The sequence below is a fragment of the Danio rerio genome, chromosome 21, assembly GCF_052040795.2.
Source record: "Danio rerio strain M-AB ecotype USA chromosome 21, GRCz13ab, whole genome shotgun sequence".
NCBI lineage: Eukaryota > Metazoa > Chordata > Actinopteri > Cypriniformes > Danionidae > Danio > Danio rerio.
The window spans coordinates 11,674,547-11,693,499 of record NC_141041.1 but is presented as its reverse complement, the minus strand read 5'-3'; the positions used below and the strand labels follow the sequence as shown (position 1 = coordinate 11,693,499).

The 18,953-nt window shown below is 34.8% G+C and overlaps 3 long non-coding RNA genes across 11 annotated transcripts in view; 1 reads left to right on the top strand and 2 right to left on the bottom strand.

Moving 5' to 3' along the window:
* The window catches only part of LOC147838786 (uncharacterized), a 60,625-nt gene that overhangs the window by 21,327 nt on the left and 20,345 nt on the right, over positions 1-18,953 (bottom strand). For all 4 annotated transcript variants that reach the window (XR_015520091.1, XR_015520092.1, XR_015520093.1 and 1 more), the window contains one exon: positions 786-857. This is a non-coding gene — a long non-coding RNA (uncharacterized LOC147838786). The remainder of the gene's footprint in view (positions 1-785; positions 858-18,953) is intronic.
* LOC141379989 (uncharacterized) overlaps positions 1-18,953 on the top strand; it is a 78,290-nt gene that overhangs the window by 54,547 nt on the left and 4,790 nt on the right. Inside the window, exons 3-4 of one of the 2 annotated variants that reach the window (XR_015520071.1) lie at positions 8,001-9,358; positions 15,772-18,034. The exons of the other annotated variant lie outside the window; for it this stretch is intronic. This is a non-coding gene — a long non-coding RNA (uncharacterized LOC141379989). Of the gene's footprint in view, positions 1-8,000; positions 9,359-15,771; positions 18,035-18,953 lie in introns of those variants that run through there. 2 annotated transcript variants of the gene reach the window in all.
* LOC147838787 (uncharacterized) lies at positions 9,796-15,529 on the bottom strand. Of its 5 annotated transcripts, none has more exons than XR_015520041.1 (8): positions 15,481-15,529; positions 14,806-15,003; positions 14,177-14,210; positions 12,758-12,813; positions 12,519-12,664; positions 12,333-12,409; positions 10,656-11,011; positions 9,796-10,318 (listed from the first exon to the last, which is right to left on the bottom strand). It is a non-coding gene; the product is annotated as an uncharacterized LOC147838787 (long non-coding RNA). The 5 variants fall into 5 exon arrangements; XR_015520042.1 differs by having other exon boundaries at positions 14,840-15,003; XR_015520043.1 differs by having other exon boundaries at positions 9,796-10,305; positions 14,840-15,003.

Sequence of the window (18,953 nt, the reverse complement as noted above, 5' to 3'; positions counted from 1 at the left end):
TAATGAATACTGGGTGTAATGATAGCAAATGTACACTAGCATTTCACAACATTTGATTATTAATTTTGATTACACAGTTGTTTTAATACTTTTCTAACACTCATGCTGACCACTGCTGCGTTTGTTTGATGATTATTACAATACATAAGGAAAATATAGTTGATGTACAGTTTAACATAAATTGAAAATTTAACTTAAATATGCATGGTTTGAACTTCAGCAGATTGTCTTGACCTTGTCTATATGCCTATTTTTTCAAGCCAAAAGTAGGGTTTTATTTATACAATTTATAGCTATGTGAAATAACCGAGAAACCACTTGAATGAATATTGTTTTTGTGGGTTAACTGGAATTTTAGGTATGGGCTAGAGTACAATGTTAATATTTATTTTATTCTGCATAAGAATGATAACATTTCTTTCAAATTGCAAACAAAAATATTGTCATTTAGAGCTTTTTCTCCTCATTTTTCAGAAAATATCAATTGGTCAGAAAGACAGATTGATTGAAAATCAGGGTTATTCCACCCAAGATTGATTTCTTAACACTTTTGATGATGAAACATTGCTTTGTGAATGAATATATACATGTTTAACTATATATTAGTATTTTATTAAAAATAAACAAAACATTATTTTAAATTGGGATTGAACCGGCGATTCTTTGAATTGGAGTCAGTTGCTCTAACAAGGACGCTAAAGACCATGGCCTCTAGCGTCTGTCGGAAGAACACCTTTTGAGGTCAGAGAAGTAAGGTTTACTTGCAAAGCAATTCGCTAGCTGGCTTCTGTTACACTCACCCCCCTAAAACTGACTCCCATCCCGGACGAGCCCCCATGTCTAACCCATCTGTCCTTCTGCACCCAACATGCGCTGAGCTGGGATCGAACTGGCGATTCTTCTATGGAAGTCGGTTACTCTCTTACACTCATCTCCCTAAACCTTCCATTCCGGACGAACCCCTATGTGTAACCCACCGGTCCTTCTGCACCCAACATGCACTGAGCTGCGATCGAACCAGCAATTTTTTGTATGGGAGTTGGTTGCTCTAACAAGGAGGCTAAAGACAAAGGCCTTTAGCATATGTCGCTAGAGCACCTTTAGAGGTCAGAAGATTGAGGTTTAGCTGCATAGCACTTAGCCGCATCTGGCCTCCTGTACACTCACCTCCCTAAACCTCACTCCCATCCTGGACAAGCCCCCACATGTAACCCAACGGTCCTTCTGCACCCAACTCCCAATGAGCTGGGATCAAACTGGCAATTACTTGTATGAGAGTCGTTTGCTCTTACAAGGAAGCTAAAGACAATGGCCTCTAATGTTTGTCGTTAGAGCGCCTTTAGAGGTCGGGAGAGTAAGGTTTACCTGCACAGCACTTCACTTGCTGGCCTCCATTACACACAGATGAAGTCAGACAAAACATAATAGTTTTATTGTCATTTCTAGTTACTGATTTATTTTATCTTTGCCATGATGACAGTAAATAATATTTTACCATATATTTTTCAAGACACTTCTGTAAAGCTTAAAGTGACATTAAAGGCTTATCTGGGTTAATTTTTTTTAACTAGGCAGGTTAGGGTAATTAGGCAAGTTATTGTACAATGATGGTTTATTCTGTAGACTATCGAAAAAAAGGGGCTAATAATTTGAACCTTAAATCATTTATAAAAAGTTAAAAAATGCTTTTATTCTAGCCGAAATAAAACAAATAAGACTTTTTCCAGATGAGAAAATATTATCAGACACACTTGGAAAATTTCCTTGCTCTGTTGAACATCATTTAGGAAATATTTAAAAGAGAAAAAAAATCAAAGGGGGGCTAATAATTCTGACTTCAACTGTATGTACAGGATGCATGAATGTATGGTATGGTACAAAAGACTTTACATAAAAATGCTTTCTATCAATTAAAGAGTCCTGAAAAATTTTCATCTTTTCCATGCAAGTATTAAGCAGGACAAAAGCTGTTTTGAAGTTTAAATGAATTGATGTGAAATTAATTGATTAAAACTTTTATTAACAACTGAGCTTTAAATCAGCTTAATATAGTGATTTTTGAACGTGTGGCATCGCAATAATGAGGCTGAAAATTCAACATTGTCATCGCAGTACTAAAATCTACACTTATAATATATTCATATGTAAAACGGCTATTTTACATTTCAATAATATCCCACAATATTATTGTTTTGCTGTATTTTCAATCAAAAAAATGCAGCCATGGTGAACATAAAGAAACTAATAACATATATTACAAATATATGTGTGTGTAAAAGAGAAAAAAGTTGCATGGGTTTAAAAAATAAACAAACAAACAAACAAACAAACAAACAAACAAAAAAACTACTCTGCCATTTTAACAACTGGCATCTTTTTAAACAATGATTTTCTTTTCTCAACCCTCATTTATTTCTTCGAATCTATTGGTTACATTCTCTGAATCTGTTAGTTATTTCCTCTAGAGCCTTTGCTTATTTTCATAACAATCTGTTGGTTGTTTTGTCTGAATGTGTTGGTTATTTTGTCTGAATCTGTTGGTTATTTTTTCTAAATCTGTTGGTTATTTTATCTGAATCTGTTGGTTATTTTGTCTGAATCTGTTGGTTGTTTTAAGTCGATCTCAAATGGCTTTTTAAATTTTTAACATGTTAAGGACTATCGAAATATGGGATCTGAGGTGCAGACAGCCATGATGGATTTGTTCTGGGGTTGAAGGTCAAAGAAACGTCTTGGGTTTCTTGTGTGTAGGATGTCGAGTTTGATTTCAGGAGATGCCAGAGAACGAGCGAACCGAACATGATTCCTTGAGGACCGTAGAGTTTCTCGCTCAGAGCTCCGCTTGTGCACATGTTTCTGGAGACCTGTCAAGCAGCCAAAGGGACCCATTAATCCACAAACCTTCAAGAATCATGGAAAGGATTTTGATTTTTTGTACGTAAAGTGTGAAGTAGCTGTTTGTGAATGGAAAAGCTCTGCAGAGTTTCAAAGATCAAAGCGCATGATAAATGGAGGCATTGTCTCTCAAAAGAATGAACCAGTTCTGATCTGCCTAAAACAAGTCAGTAATTGAAGTCTTACTTTCTGCACAGGTTTGTAATACATTTGCATAATGCCAGTCTTCTTTGGCTGCCCGGGAACAATGTCTACTTTGACCTTCAAACAATCAAGGCCAGTTGTGGCTGAAGCCTGAATGAGTTTAGTTCGTGTTTTTGACAAGTTGAGAAGATGCTGTTTTCTGCACTGTGATAACAAATACACTTTAGTTGTGGCCATGAATTCAAATTATTGTGGTAAACCGATCCTATCATTACTGCTGCCACATGAAAAATGAGCTTCGAAGATGAAATTCAGATAAATAGGCATAAAAAACAGACCGAGCCATCTGATTAATCAGAGCATAGTACAGTCATCATCTAACCAATCAGACCAAAGCTAAAGCTGCGGTCACATTAGAGTTTGAGCATGCAATATTCTGTTGTGCGGCGCTTCGAAAAGGGACGGGATTAAACAAGCTTATTAGACATTTAAAAAAGCGAGCGGTTGCTCCATATTTAAAATTTCTTTCCAGAGAGGTCATGTTTTGATCCTTGATTGGTCTCACGCAGTCTAGTGATGCCATTTCACAGGTCAGAGTTCACCAAGCTTGAACTTTGCATCGCAGAAACCTGCAAAACTTGACGCATGACCCTGCTTTTCCTGTCTCATGCATTCGTGTGCATATGAATGGAGGACTATGGGAGGAAAAGCCCAGTGTGACCGCAGCTTAAGACATCATCTGACTAAACAAAGCAGAAAATAATCAACTTTAGAGCAAAGCTAATACATCATCTAACCAATCAAAGAAAGCTAAAACATCATCTAACCTATCAAAGCAGAGTAGATCCATGATTTGACAATCAGAGCATAGCTAAGACATCATCTAACCCAGTGGTGTCCAAACTCGGTCCTGGAGAGCTGGTGTCCTGCATATTTTAGTTCCAACCCCAATTAAACACACCTGAACCAGCTAATCAAGCTGTTTCTAGGTATACTAGACTTCCAGGCAGGTGTGTTGGAGGAAGTTGGAGCTAAACTATGCAGGACACCGGCCCTCCAGGACCGAGATGGATACCCCTGATCTAACCAATCAGAGCAAAGCTGAAACATCATCTGAACAATCAAAGCAGAGTAGATACATAGTTTGACCAATCAGAGCAAAGCTCAGACATTATCTAACCAATCAGAGTAGAATCATCTTCTGACCAATCAAAGTAGTGTATATCATTTGCCCAATTAGAATGAAGCAGAGGCATTATTTGACCAATCAGAACAAAGCTAAGACATCATCTAGCCAATCAAAGCTAATCTATAACATCATCTGACCAATCAAAGCAGAGTAGATCCATTATTTGACATCAAAAAAAAACTGAGACATGATCTAACCAATCAAAGCAAATGCAAGATATCATCTGACTAATCAAAGCAGAGTAGATCAATCATCAAGGTAAATTTTCTTTTGCGTTAAAACCAACTAAATCCACCAGTGCTTTTTATTTTTATTTTTTGCAAAAACCTCTAAATCCACCTATTGAGACAAGACAGTGTATTTAGTTGAAAAATCACTAATGACGCGATACAAAATTATTTTACCAAACATTAAAAACCTAAAATTAAAAATATATAAATCCCTCAAGTAAGTGGCGGTTCATTCAACTGTGGTAAACCCTGATAAACCAGAAACTAAGCCGAAGGACAATGAATGAATGAAATCTGTCAAGTAAGTGAATTAATCAATAATATTAAAACTGACATTAATTAAATCTTAACAATCTGTTGTCATTTCTGATATTTGGGATTTAGATTGAATGTAAGTAAAGCAATGTAAACATTGCAAAAATTGTAAGCTAAGCTTGGTAGATTAAAATAATGTAGTGTAAAAACATTATGAAGCATCAATATCTGTGCATTGTCCATAATTACAAAAAGCTTATCAGACGTGTAGGTATTATGAAGTTACATAAAATAATGTATAGTTTTATACATAATACATTTATGTATAAGATATTTATACATGAATATCTTTTTAAAAAAGCTTAATTAGCTAATAAAACACAAGGTAGGGTCTACTGGGCAAAAAGGGGATGCCTCTCAGACAATTTTAGAATCTGTCATTCATTCATTCATTTATTCATTCATTCTCACCATAATTAAGGTCTTGGTTTATTGTTTATCCTCATAGCATCAACATGGGACAAAAGACGGCATCTTAACTCTGTCTTTCTTGAAACACAGTTACCGTTTAATGTACAGTAAATTGGACTCATTCAAAGTAGTGTCGCTGCAAAAAAAACATGAATGAATGCTACACTTGCGACTTGGTGTTTTCTTTTCCTTATAATGCACAGAGATTTGAGGTAAGGGACATTTTCTTTTGCCATTCACTGACAGTCAGACAGCCTCTTCCAGTTCAACAAACTCCATATTTTAAAATCAAAATCTCAAACAGTCTCCTTATAAAAGCTGGCGTATCAGCCCGCTGCTACATTGAAAACATGATTCCATTCACGCCTTTTGATTTGTTCTTGAGATATAGCGGCTTTTGCCGTCAAAAGCAAGTGGCGTTTAGCGGCTTTTGCCAACAAACTGTTATTTCTGAATGCGCTGACGCTGGGATTTGGATGATTTGAAGCAAATCTATTTGTTGAACATGTACTACGTGTCTAAAGCATTCATTCAGTGTCGTTATCTCATTTTTGGCATCTGAACTCTTCATTTCAGCCATGGTGTCATCCTCCAGCATGCAAAACTAACTCTAAAATTGATTCAGGATTTTAAAAAGTTTTGATTCAGCATTTTTTTTTACTGCTGGCATCTGTGTCCACATGACCACAGCCTGCGTGAACGCTCATCGGCGAATCTGTATGAACAGGAGCTGACAGACAGTTTGGGCTACTTATCCGAATTCTAGGAATTATTGGTCTGACTATATTTAATTGGATGAATTTCTTTTTTAATTTTATGCCTTACCCAGAATAAAAAAATAAATATAAATAAATTTAGATCATTTACTTTAATCATTACTACTGGAATGTGGAAAGGCTCTTAACCAGCACAACAAATAATGTTTCTGAAATCAATCACCTATCTTTAAGAAAAAGACATAAACTTTAAAATCTTTCTGCAGTTCCACTTAATATCCCAATAATAATATGCCGAAATCTGAGATCCACAATTAAACCAACCTTCTCAATCACCTCTGCAAATGTGATCACAGTAATCATTCCTTAATTAACACTGGAGCTCCACAAGCAACGGCTAATTGCAGAAAGCTTTTAAGAAGTAACCGCAAACACTGGCTTCATCTAAATTAGATGCACGGAGGCAATTCACACCCTTTATTTGTAATGTGATGTTCGCTTACTAAACTGAAGGGTCATTACGATAGCCATTGAAAGCATGGCTTTTGGGAAGGTCAGTATCATTTTCTCAGTGCTGGGAGTCACAATTATCAGAGAAGAACAAATGAAGAATATAGTTAATATGCAATTGAGTCTTTTGTGAATTTTGCTTGTCTGTTGACTTTATTTTTAAACTACCTGTACATTACCTGTTCCGGCATATTTGCACTATTTATTTTTGTGTTTTACACTATTTTATTAAGTGGATTTTACCTGAGTGAATTGTTATTTTATTGTATGTTGGAGCATTTAAAAAGAATGTATTTAATAACCTATTTAATAGATACAATGGGAGAAATAAGTATTCAAAACATCATCATTTTTCTCAGAAAATGTGTTTCTAAAGGTGCTGTTGACTTGAAATTTTTACCAAATGTTGGTAACAACCAAATAAATCCATATGAAAAGAAAACAAATCGAATTAGTTTACAAATAAGGTTATGTGTAATAAAGTGAAATGACACAGGGAAAAAGTATTGAACACATGAAGAAAGAGAACTGTAGAAAGGCAGTGAAAACCCAGACAGCAGCTGAAATCTTTTAGTATTTCTACCCTCAGTCCTTCCTCATTGTAAATTAAAACTATCTGCCTCAGTCCAACATCCACATTATCAAGATTATGAAGATGAAACCAGTGTGGACATTTTAGCAAGACAATGATTCGAAACACAGCCATGAAACTCTCAAATGCTTTCAGAGAAAGAAAATCAAGCTGCATAAAGCCCCAGCCAATCACATGACTCAAATCCAATAGAAAATACAAGATAACCATCAGTTTAAAATAGACAAAACCCACAGAACCATCTAGATTTTTACACTCTGTTGAAGTCAATGCACTGCATGTGACTTCAGTCTAAATATAAGAGTCGTCTTTAAGCTGTCATCACAAAAAAAAAGCCGAAACTCAGTCAAATAGTCAAGAATTTTCCTATTTTCCTTAGCTATTAATTACTGTACATATTTTGAATTGCCGAAAATGTAAAATTTAAATAAACATTTTATAATTTAAAGCATTTTTGTTGCTTATTTTGACATCAATATAAAATGTTTTCAGAACCCTTAAAAGCCTGTCAGTTTATGGATTCACTGTATTTGTTTGAGTTTGAGTACAATGATGATATTTATTTTATTATTTAAAAGTCTGATAACATTTCATTAAAATTTCTAATAAAAATATTGTTATTAAATGTTGTTATTTTCTTTGATCATTTCAATGTTTCCCAACAATCTCTTTTTCATTTAGATGTGTTTGATTAGGAAAAGGTAGAAAATACAGTTGATGTGCCTTTGGGAACAGGGTTGGGAAACACCAAACATTGCAGCTCTTCTAAAGAAAACTTATTGGTATTGTGTTGTTCAAACATTAATATAAACTTGTCTAAAAAACATGACACCTTTTTGTAATTTAATGCAAATAATGAATGAAATGAAATTAATAATAAATTAATTAATTAAATTTGTCTTAAATCGATTGTGTGGAATCCAGCATTTTTTACAGTGTAATGAAGTCGTATGAATCGTGCTGTTTTTCTGGTCTAAGAAGTTTTTTTCTTTATTCAGATATACATCACAACTGAGAAGAAAAGACATCAAAAACTTTCACACTGACTTTACAGTTTCTATGGCCGATTTGGGAGGCATTCAAGGAGACGTATCCTCAGATAGCCTGACACAGCTGCTGTTTTCATCAAACGTAAGGGGAGAGCACATAATCACAGATTTTTAGGACTGAGATGAAAGTTAAGGCCCAAAGCTCTTCTAATTAGAGTCTAGCTATGCCTTTGTATTTTTTTAAAATATGCCTTTAAATGCGTTAAATGAGGACATAGACAGCAACGTAGTATAAAAAATAGCAAGCTACAATATAAGAGTGTGAATTATACATCGATGATCACTGACGACATTTTTCTGTAATGTTTTTGTAATACATGCTTTAGTGAATCAACTGTATTTATTTAAATGACTGTACAGTACAATATACAGTAAACAAACAAAATGCTGAGTTTTAAAAGCTGTCAACTCCAAATTATTATTATTATTATTATTTTTTTTTTACTTTGTGCCTACTTCAGCCATGGTAGGGCAGCAAAGTTCCTTGATTGTTACGCCAAGATGAGAGTATACTCAGCAACCTAGAAAATAGCAACTTTTCATTTTTGGTTGGTCTTAGTACACAATGTAACTACAGAAGTAAACAATACATTCATTCACTCATTCATTCATTCATTCATTCATTCATTCATTCATTCATTCTCTTGTCAGCTTATTCCCTTTATTAATCCGGGGTCGCCACAGCAGAATGAACCGCCAACTTATACAGAAAGTTTTTACGAAGCGGATGCCCTTTCAGCTGCAACCCATCTCTGGGAAACATCCACACACACATTCACACACACACTCATACACTACGGACAATTTAGCCTACCCAATTCACCTGTACCGCATGTCTTTGGACTGTGGGGGAAACCGGAGCACCCGGAAGAAACCCATGCAAATGCAGGGAGAACATGCAAACTCCACACAGAAACGCCAACTGAGCCGAGGCTCGAACCAGCGACCTTCTTGCTGTGAGATGACAGCACTACCTACTGCACCACTGCTTTGCCCAAGTAAACAATAGTTATTTAAATAACACATTGTATTAATAAAACATTTAGGATTTCAGTGTTTTGATCTACATTTAGTGTATTCTTACCTACAGCTTATACTGTAGGATAGACTATACACTCTATGCATCAAATGCTTAATGTAGATACAAAGACCTATTATACAAGAAAAGGGTCACTTACAATATATATCGATACTCTATATCTGCCAGATTCAGTCAGTTGCATGATTTTTTTCTTGCATAATTGCTGTGATTATGTATTCATAATGCTATGATCCGTTGTAGGGCTGGTCAAGGGTATACTTACACTGTAAATTCTAACATGTTCAGTTTACTTAAAAAAAGTTTGGAAACCGATTGCCTTATTTTTGCAATATAAACTTACAAGGAAATCTTAAGTTAAGTTTAATTATTGCCTTGAAGTAAGAAAACTAAAACTTATAAAGTAAACTAACTGTTAAAAATTAAGTAAGTTTAATAGAAAATTCTAGTTAACATACTTGTCATTATTTAGTAATCTTACTTAGGGTTTTATAGTAAGATTACTTTAATAACTCTATTTAACTAATACTGTTCTACCATGTTCAGTTAACATCTTGAATGCTAGTAGTCTCAACATTGTTTTAATCCACCATTTTAAGTAATGTCAACTAAAGAAACTACGTGCAATCGGTTTCCACATTTTCTTCAATTAAACTGAACATAAAATATGTAGTTCAACCTACAAGTAATGACATTATACAGGTCTTAAATGTAAACATTTTATTTGACAAAATTAGCAGAATTTCACAATACACTTGTGATATTTTAGTATCACAATACACTTGTACACAATACAGTTTTGTAAAAACCTGTTGTAAAGTGCTGTAATATACTGTAAACAGCAATACAGACAACAAATATAATAAACATGTTCAACCCTAAAACACAAGTTTTCGAAAAGGTTTGAAAATCTATCAAAAAAACTTTAAATACTTGACACTTGGAAAAAAGATACTTGAATTAGTGTAATTAAACATGCCATTGCACCAGCACCTTAAACATGGCAGCATATAGACACTCACAGAGGAACAGATATTAAGCTTTAAAGCTTATTTGTTAGACTGTGTAGTTTAGATTTTCCTACAGAAAATATCACATTAGTGTGGTCAAAAGTATTGAGTTTGGTATCAATCAATACTGAAATATTAAAAATATCCATTTTCCACCAGAATTTGAGTGCTACTGAGCTCGTTCTTAAACACCATTGATTGGCCACTGTGTTCACATGCTCAACAGAAATGACTGTGATTGGCTGTGACTGTCATAGGTTTACCATTTTTCACTGAGTCCAAACAAAGTTACACAGACACTGAAGTGTTTCAAAGCCATGTCAATAGCTGATTTGTTTAGAAGCTAACATATAAGCTATCTGGTGATGAATCGACTGATCGACAGTGCTTTGAAGTTATCCAGTGTCTTTGTATCTTTGCACCTGGTGAACAGTGGTGAAGTGTGGTAAAAATAATGACCTTCAAAGCCAATCAGTCATATCTACTGAGCATGTGAACACAATGGCCAATCAGTTCTTGCAATGTTAGTGGGAATGTAACACTGCAAACAGCAACATGTTAAAAAGCAACACTTTGTAATTAAACATGCCATTATACCTGAACCTTTAAACATAAAGCACAGCAGTATATAGGCACTCGCCGAATAAAACACATTACGCTTCCCTCCCAGCAAAAGCAACACACGTTGAACAAATTCAAATGCATTGCTCAAAGTCTTTGGGTAGTCCGAATTCAGTGTGTAAATCAAAGCAAAAAAAGAGACATACTGCATGTGGCAAAGTCCATAACCACTTTTCCTTCCAGTATAAAGGCCCACATTGCATCCATAATGAGGTTCTTTAGACATCTTCACACACAACAGTCAGCAGGCCAACATCTTCTGCACTGAAGTCCGACTCTACAATTACATCCTATGAATAGAGAAAGAAAAATAAGTAAAGTTTGATATTCTAAATGGCACTAATAAAGCCTGTAGTGGCCAGGAGACCAAAAGCAGAGGTGAAAAAAATACAATTCCTTGTGCTTAATTTAGTAACACTTTAGTAGGAACCAATTACCCTATTAACTAGTTGATTATTAGCATGAATATTTGTGTTTATAGTACATTTTACATTCAAATGCTTCTTATAAGAAGGCCTTGCTATGGTGCTCCTTCTTCAATGTAGACCAACACGATGGATTTGCCTGTACTGCTTCTACTAGGCTTGTCATGATAGTGGAATTTATTACCAATCCATATAGTAATTTTAAAAACATCCATTTCCTGCTAACATTTGAGCATTGTTGAGTGTCATTTCTGTTAAGCATGTGAACAGAATGGCAAAACAGTGCTGTTTAAAAATGTGCTCAAAAGTGCTTAAAATGTTAGCAGGAAATTTGCTGCTTAAAATTGCAGCAGAGATTGGTACTAAATTCCAGTATCTTGAACATGATACTATTCTAAAGGAACAATACATTTTTTTAATTAAAGAAACACTGTAATGTAATAAAACAAACTGCAGTAAAAGTACTTTTAAAACATTTTCAAGAAATTAAATGCAAATGTGTGAGAGACCAATTGGTGCTACATAATCAATATAAATATTTTGTAGGGAAAACTTAATAAATTGGGAACCGATTCATGAATGCATTGGGTTTTGCTAGATTAAAGCAGTGAGTCAAGTTTGCATTATTTAGCACACTTTTTAAAAATGTATTAATAACTATTTTTTAATAAGAAAATTGATGTTTTAGTATGGCTTTTAGAACAAGGGTGAAGCCATCTACAATCCCACAGCAGGTGACTTCACAGGGTTGGTTATAATACGGAGCATCTTTGACTTTGTGGCTTTTAATACTATTATTTTACATCTTAATCCAGCAGGTTCTTTCAACTGAAATTATATTTCTCTCAACATATTACATAGGTATTACACTTATTAAGATTTTTTTTTCAAGCTAATCTTCCTCCTTTTCAAAACAAGTGTGTTTAAAAATTAAAGAAATGCATTCATTACTTCACTGGCCTATGAAGCTAACTGACCCTGTGACGGCACAAGCTGCTGTATTTGCAACATAGCAATGCTCTTGCTCCAAAGGCCATAATATAACATCCCTCTTACTTTCAAATTCTTACATTAAATGCATTTGTTTTATTTTTATAAAATTGAAAATTTTTATTAATAAGTGAAGTAAACTGGAATGACTGCTTCATTTCCAGTCTAAGAAAGCAGAAACAATAATACTACTTACAAAACACATCCTGAAAATTTCTTTAGACTCATCCCTCTAAAGGACTGAAAGACCCCGGAGAACTGCTGCCAGATGACCTTGAAAAAGTAAAGACAGGTAGACATGCATTATAGCCCAATGAAAACATCAAATGCAATTTATTGCAATCAAATGCAAATTATGATTAAGATGATGTCACAAAAATACCTTTGAATTAACATGTTGAAAATTTCTTCTAGTTTTCTTCTGCAATTTTCTCCTGTTTTTTTTTTTATTTCAATCAAACGAGCAGTGTGTGTCCAATGCAGCGTAGAACTTGGATCTCACATTTCTTCCTGATATTCGATTGAATTCTGCAAAGATCCAATCAAAACATTATTAGTCATTAATAACATTCAAAAACACAAATTCACAAAATCACACAAAGTTTTGAAAAGAAAACAAACCTTCTGCAGCACTTGCATCAGCTGGTGTTTCCTCTATGACTTCCTTCTGGATGTCACTGTTGTGCACAAAAACGTAAAGTGTTATTGACATGGCTAAGCGAAATTCTAAAACAAAAAACAGAAATCAGAAACACATGCAATGATACAATGCAATGCCATTTAGCAACAGATGTTACACTTTAACGTGACATAGTTAAATGTTCTTGAATAATAAAAGCTGCCAAATACTCCCGGCGCCTGTCATCAAAAGCATGAGCTATACTTGTCACCAAACAGTAATAAACACAACCCCCGATTAAATATAATCATGGCATTGTTGCTGGTGTGCCTTACTTTTATGCGCATTAAAAGTGGAATAAATATTTGTCTCAATTGATGTCTTTAAAAGGACACTGAACTTTCTGACTAGGGTTGCACGGTTTACCGGTACTATGGTAGTATCGTGATACTATGGCTCCAAGATACTGGCGGTGCCACTGTAGTTTGTAAACGGTAGTATTGTCATTAACAGTCTGCCTACAATACATAATGCTGCATGTGAAAAAGTCACTAAAATACTTAAACGATTCAGCAACAATAGATCATTGTATTTTAATAGTCTATGGAGCCTTCTAAGGTTGTAAAACTGTAGAATTTGCGCCTTTTATAGTAGCCTATTGCATATTTTGTGATGGTTCATTTTGAATCGGAATTCGTTTATTTCTGTTCCTGTCAATATGATATAATAGCTACAACAACCGAGACAATCTATTAAAAAGAATGACTCATAAAGTGAAATTTTGAATTACTTTGGATTCTTATCCGATAATAAGTGTGAAAAAAGTATGATAGATGAAAAACCCAAAATAGCAACAGGAAACAATTTTTGACCACTTCATATAGCCTAGGTTTGTTTGAAAAATGCTCTTTTCTTTATGTATTTTTATTTTAATGTATTTTTTTGCTGGAATGAATACATTTTAGGTGAGGAGATGTGCAAATACTTTTTTCAACAATAAGGGAATTATTTAAATTCAAGTAGGCCTATAATAACATATACAATATATTATTTCTGACATTTTTCTTTATTTCATGGATTTAAGTTATGAATTACAGTATTGCAATACTACTTGGTATCACCATACTTCAGCTGGTATAGTATTGTAACATAAATTAATGGTATCACAACACAACAACCCTATTTCTAACTAGTCCTCAGATGATTATTCAAATGGACAAAATATTCGGACTATTCTTGATCATGCAGTTCTTTGCTGAGAATTTTGTTAAATGTACTTTTAATGCATTAAACGATTTAAAATTACCCTGACACTCAGTATGGAGACAAGGTAACGTTAATAGAACAATTCATGAATATGTTCTATGGCTTGTGCGGTATTGTTCAAAAAGTTTTCTTTGATGTGTAAGTGCAAAACTTACATTTCCACTGCATATCAGCTCACAAACTGGTAGTCTGAAATAAAAAATAAATAAAGGGTATAATGATATTACAAACCAAATATGCCACTCACAATACTCTAATGGTGTGCTACATTTTAAACAACCTTGTAATTGTTCAAATTTATTTGCCCTAAATTGTTAAAAATTAGTGAAACCTTTTTTAAAAATGCAAACTAACAGGTTTGGCAAAGCCTGTTTCTTTACAGAAAGTTTGCTTATAACAAAGGCTTGTTGATGCCTTTGTGTGATATTGAGCAAACAAAGGGATGTTTCTGTGCTTGGTTGTACGAGTTATACCACTTCATCATTAACGTTATCCATCACACATATTCAGTCGCATCTGGTCAGATTTATTTGTCATTACAGCAATACAAAACACTCTATAACGTAACGGCAACACTGGAATAAACCTTCAAAACGGCATAAAGAAAAGACAAATAGCATATAAAACAAATAAATGAGTTAATTAAATATCTCTCGCATTTTCATAAGTTTAACTTTAAGTTTCATAGGGATTGTTAGCATAAGCACACTTTAGCATCATGTGTAAATATGTATCTGCCTCATACAGTGACACGAATCGTAATCGCATCGAAATCCTAAATTACCTACGACACTCACGGGTCCATTTTGAGCTGAAACTGCTTTATAATGTTCTAAAAGCCTCGGCGGGTTAAAACTGCTGCTGCCCCGGCGATCATGGAGAAAAAAACGACTGGTCTGGTCATGAGCCGCTCGCTGACGCCGGACCGAATCACAGCTGATCTCCTCACCTGCTTCCTGCAGGTGATCTCATAAAAGTAAATCTTAAAAAAAAAAACACGCATATTTTCGTCACAACAAGCGCCACTAAAGTTCAGCGATAACTAACGTTACTGTATTTGTAATGCGGATAAATAGGTTTCGTTTTCTTTTTTAAAAATGTAGACCTACAGCTTAACTTTACATCTATTTGAACGGATCATTGCGCGCGCTGCTCTCTCAGTGCATCATTTAAAATGGCGCGGCCCGCTCTTTTAGAGCATAACGCCCACTTTACAAATTACTACTAACTTTACAAATTATTAATAGTTATTAAAAAGGACTAAGCAGCTAAAAATAGCTTATCTAGTAAAGTAGACTGTATTGCAAATAACGTGCAGTGGTCAAAACGTTTAGTCACAACATCATGGGCTATTAATTAGTTCACAAAACAGCAAACAATTTCACAAAGTGCAGGAAATAAACAGATTACTGATACTATACAAATAAAATCAAAGTAGTAATTAAAACGAAAAGTTTACCTTGATTTACAGCAGTACATCTTCTCAATATGAAATCCTGTCCTTCAATGGCGGTGCTGGGTGGCGGTTGGTTGTGACTCGGGATGGGGGATCGGAAATCACCCAGTACGCATGCGTAACAGCATGGCTTAGCCCTTATAAGCAATTTTACTCAAATTACATTAGTTATGGGAACTTTATACCTTACTATGTCAGCAACACTAATGCATTTCTAGTAAACTCAACAATTAGCTTAAAATTAAGTAAACACACTAGAATTTTGATAGTAAGGAATACTATTCGCATTTACAGTGTATATGATCTATTATTTTTATTATTAACACTGTTGTTTAGCATACAGATCAAAGAAAACTATTTCTCACTATTAAAGGTTGGGCTGACCCATTCAAAAATCTTGTTTTGATGTCCTTCAGTGTTAGTCCTTTAAGTCCTTTAAGTGTTAATTAATAGGTCAATTATTCACAACCCCCCTGTAATACACACTAGGTGGTTCCCTTTTAAAATAATTTTTTTTGTTCTTTTTAGGTATTATAACTTTTTAGGTATTAAACTTTAAATTATCAATATGAATTCTTTACACTGCATAAAACTCTTTTCCAAATATCCAAATATTCTTGAATCAAGAAGCATTTCCTAGACAAGCAAAACACATTGCCTTGTTTTAGGAAATAATATGTCAAGATTAAGGAGCCCCTTAAAGAGCCCCTATCATGCATTAAAAATTATCATATTTTGGTGTTGGGGGTCTCTAACAACAGTCTGACATGCATGCAAGGTCAAAAAACACTTACATTGTCTATTGTACAATTAGTATTAACCCACACTGTGGCGAAAGCTCAACTATTTTGAAACCTGACATGTGTGTTGGAACAGCTGACGGTGGCTATAGAAATGACAAACGGCAGAGGAATGCATTTAAATCCGTAAACAAAGCATCAATATGAGAATATAAAGGGATAACCAGATACAGTACCAGCTGCGTGAATCGGTTACAAGTAACAAAACACAATTAAAAACATAATTTGCAAGCTACAGAAAACGAGGCAACCATTTTAATCGCACTTAAGTTACTTACACTTGTGAAATGGATGAAGAAACTGATACATGAACTGTGCACTGATAAAGTTCCTGTCAAGCTCTGAAAAAGTCCCATGCATGAATAGTTTTTCTTTTCAATCCCCATTGTAAGCATTTAGATTGCTGAAGCACTCGTCAGAAAAATGACAGGAACACAGCACAAGGCAGGGGCTATAATGTTGAGGTAATTTTGCAAAAATAAACTTCAACCACAGCCTCATCTTTGGGTGGGGAAAATAACACTAACTTTTCCTCACACTTTAGAGCACAGCGTCTTCGTGACATGATTTAACCGGAACCTGCTACAGTGTTTGTCATCTTCTTTTTCTTTCTACAGTGTTTGTGGGGGGGCTTAAATTTTCCCAGGTCTGCGCGCGCATCAAATAGGCAGGGCTTGAATTCCGTATCGATGTCATGCAGGCACATCTAAAGACTTGTTACCAATCTGATTCATTTGAATCACAATGAGTCGACTCTTTTATAGATGAATCAATAGTTTCAAACACGTTCAGCACTTTCAGGTTTAGGGCCATAGCTGGATTTTTCACTTCACTTAGAGCTGTGTTACACACTGCATGGAAGGTCATTTTCAAAAACCCACAATAGGGGCTCTTTAAAACAAGCAAAGTAATCTGAAAATTAAATCAGCTATTGTTTTGTTTGTTTTAAGGAAAACTCAGTTAATTTTGGCATATTATTTCTTAAAACAAAAGACAGTATTTCTGCTTGTCTTGAAAATGCTTTTTGATAATTTTTTTATATATTTGGACTAGAAACAAGACAAAATCTAAGAATCTACAACTTTTGCAGTTTATGTACTAATATATAACGTTAAAATATCCTTTAGGCACTAATATATGTGCCTTTTAAGTACAAATGTGTACCTTCTAAAATAATACAGTCTCAGTGACAGCTATTGTGACTACTTCTGAGAGTAGTGGGTGCTGTAAAAAACTGTCCTTAAATACTAAATGCAAAGGTCATTTTGTGCTGCGATATACATCTGTCAGAACTGCTGCCATTTCCAAAAAAAAAAAAAAAAAAAAAAAAGAGCATCAGAGATTAATTATCAAATAGCCAGGGCTTTGCAGAGGGTAACAAAAGGTTAGTGGATATGCAAACTGGAAAACTGACCACCAGTTAAGTCAGGATCCCTGGATATGATATTTCAGGCAATCAGGCAATCCGACAGGGACATGTCAAGGAAAAAAATCTGCCCCCCTGTTGAGGCATTTATAGAGAGCACAGAAGTGTGAAGTGGTCACAGATGCGTGTGTTTACCTCTGAAGAGCCTCTGCAGTGCTGAGTGCTGATTCATATGATCTGAGATGAGTCATATGTGAGGAAACTGGAATAACGAGACTCTGGGTGGAGAATGACCTTGGAGATTTAGTTGAAATCAGGAATCGAAAATCATCCACTTTTGAGATGGCACTTGGGATCAGATAGACAGAGTGTAACACATAATTCAAAATCCACGCCCACCAAAAATGCAGGGTTCTACACAATTCCTTCATGTTGTCTCATCACAGATTGAATGAGTTAATCTTAACGTAATCGATTTTACAAATTTAAGTGGATTGAACATAAAACAATTAAGTTGCCTCTCCAATAAACCTATTACCAATTTTAAATAAGGAGTTTGAACAAGCAGCAAAAAAAAATTGTTGAGTGTGAGGGAAACAATTCCTCTCCATTGACTTTCTATTGAGGGAAGCTGTCTCCTTGTAATTTCTGACTAATAAAAAAACAACATCTAAAAGCAGTTATTTAACAAAGTGAACAGTAAACAAGCAAAACAAAAAAGTGTTTTAAAAGCCATCGACTTTTTTTTTTTTACCTTGTGTCTACTTCAGCCATAACATGGCAGCAAAGTTCCTATTACGCCGAAATGAGAGTATAGTTCAGCCATATCACCCTAGAAAATAGCAACTTATCATTTTTGGTTGGTCTTAGTACACAATGTAACTAGAGAAGAGTCAAGCTTGAAATAGGAAAACTATTGAAACTCGTTAGTCATTTTTCAGTGAGATGCTAATGGTCTAATCTAATTCAATAATCTCTGCTAAGCTAAGCTAAAAGTGCTCCTGTCAGACCAGAAGATTGGCTGAATAGATTCAAAAGTGATATAACTCAACTGTTTAACTCTAGGGGAGCTGTAATGACGACATGTTTTTTTAAAAAAGTGGTGCATTTGTTTGTCAGGGGTGTCCAAAGTCGGTCCTGGAGGGCCTGTGTCCTGCTGACATTAGCTCCAAATTGCTTCAACACACCTGCCTGGAGATCTTCTAGTATACCTAGTTAGAGTTTGATTAGCTGGCTCAGGTGTGTTTGATTAGGGTTGGAGCTAAACTCTCCAGGACACCGGCCCTCCAGGGCCAAGTGTGGACACCCCT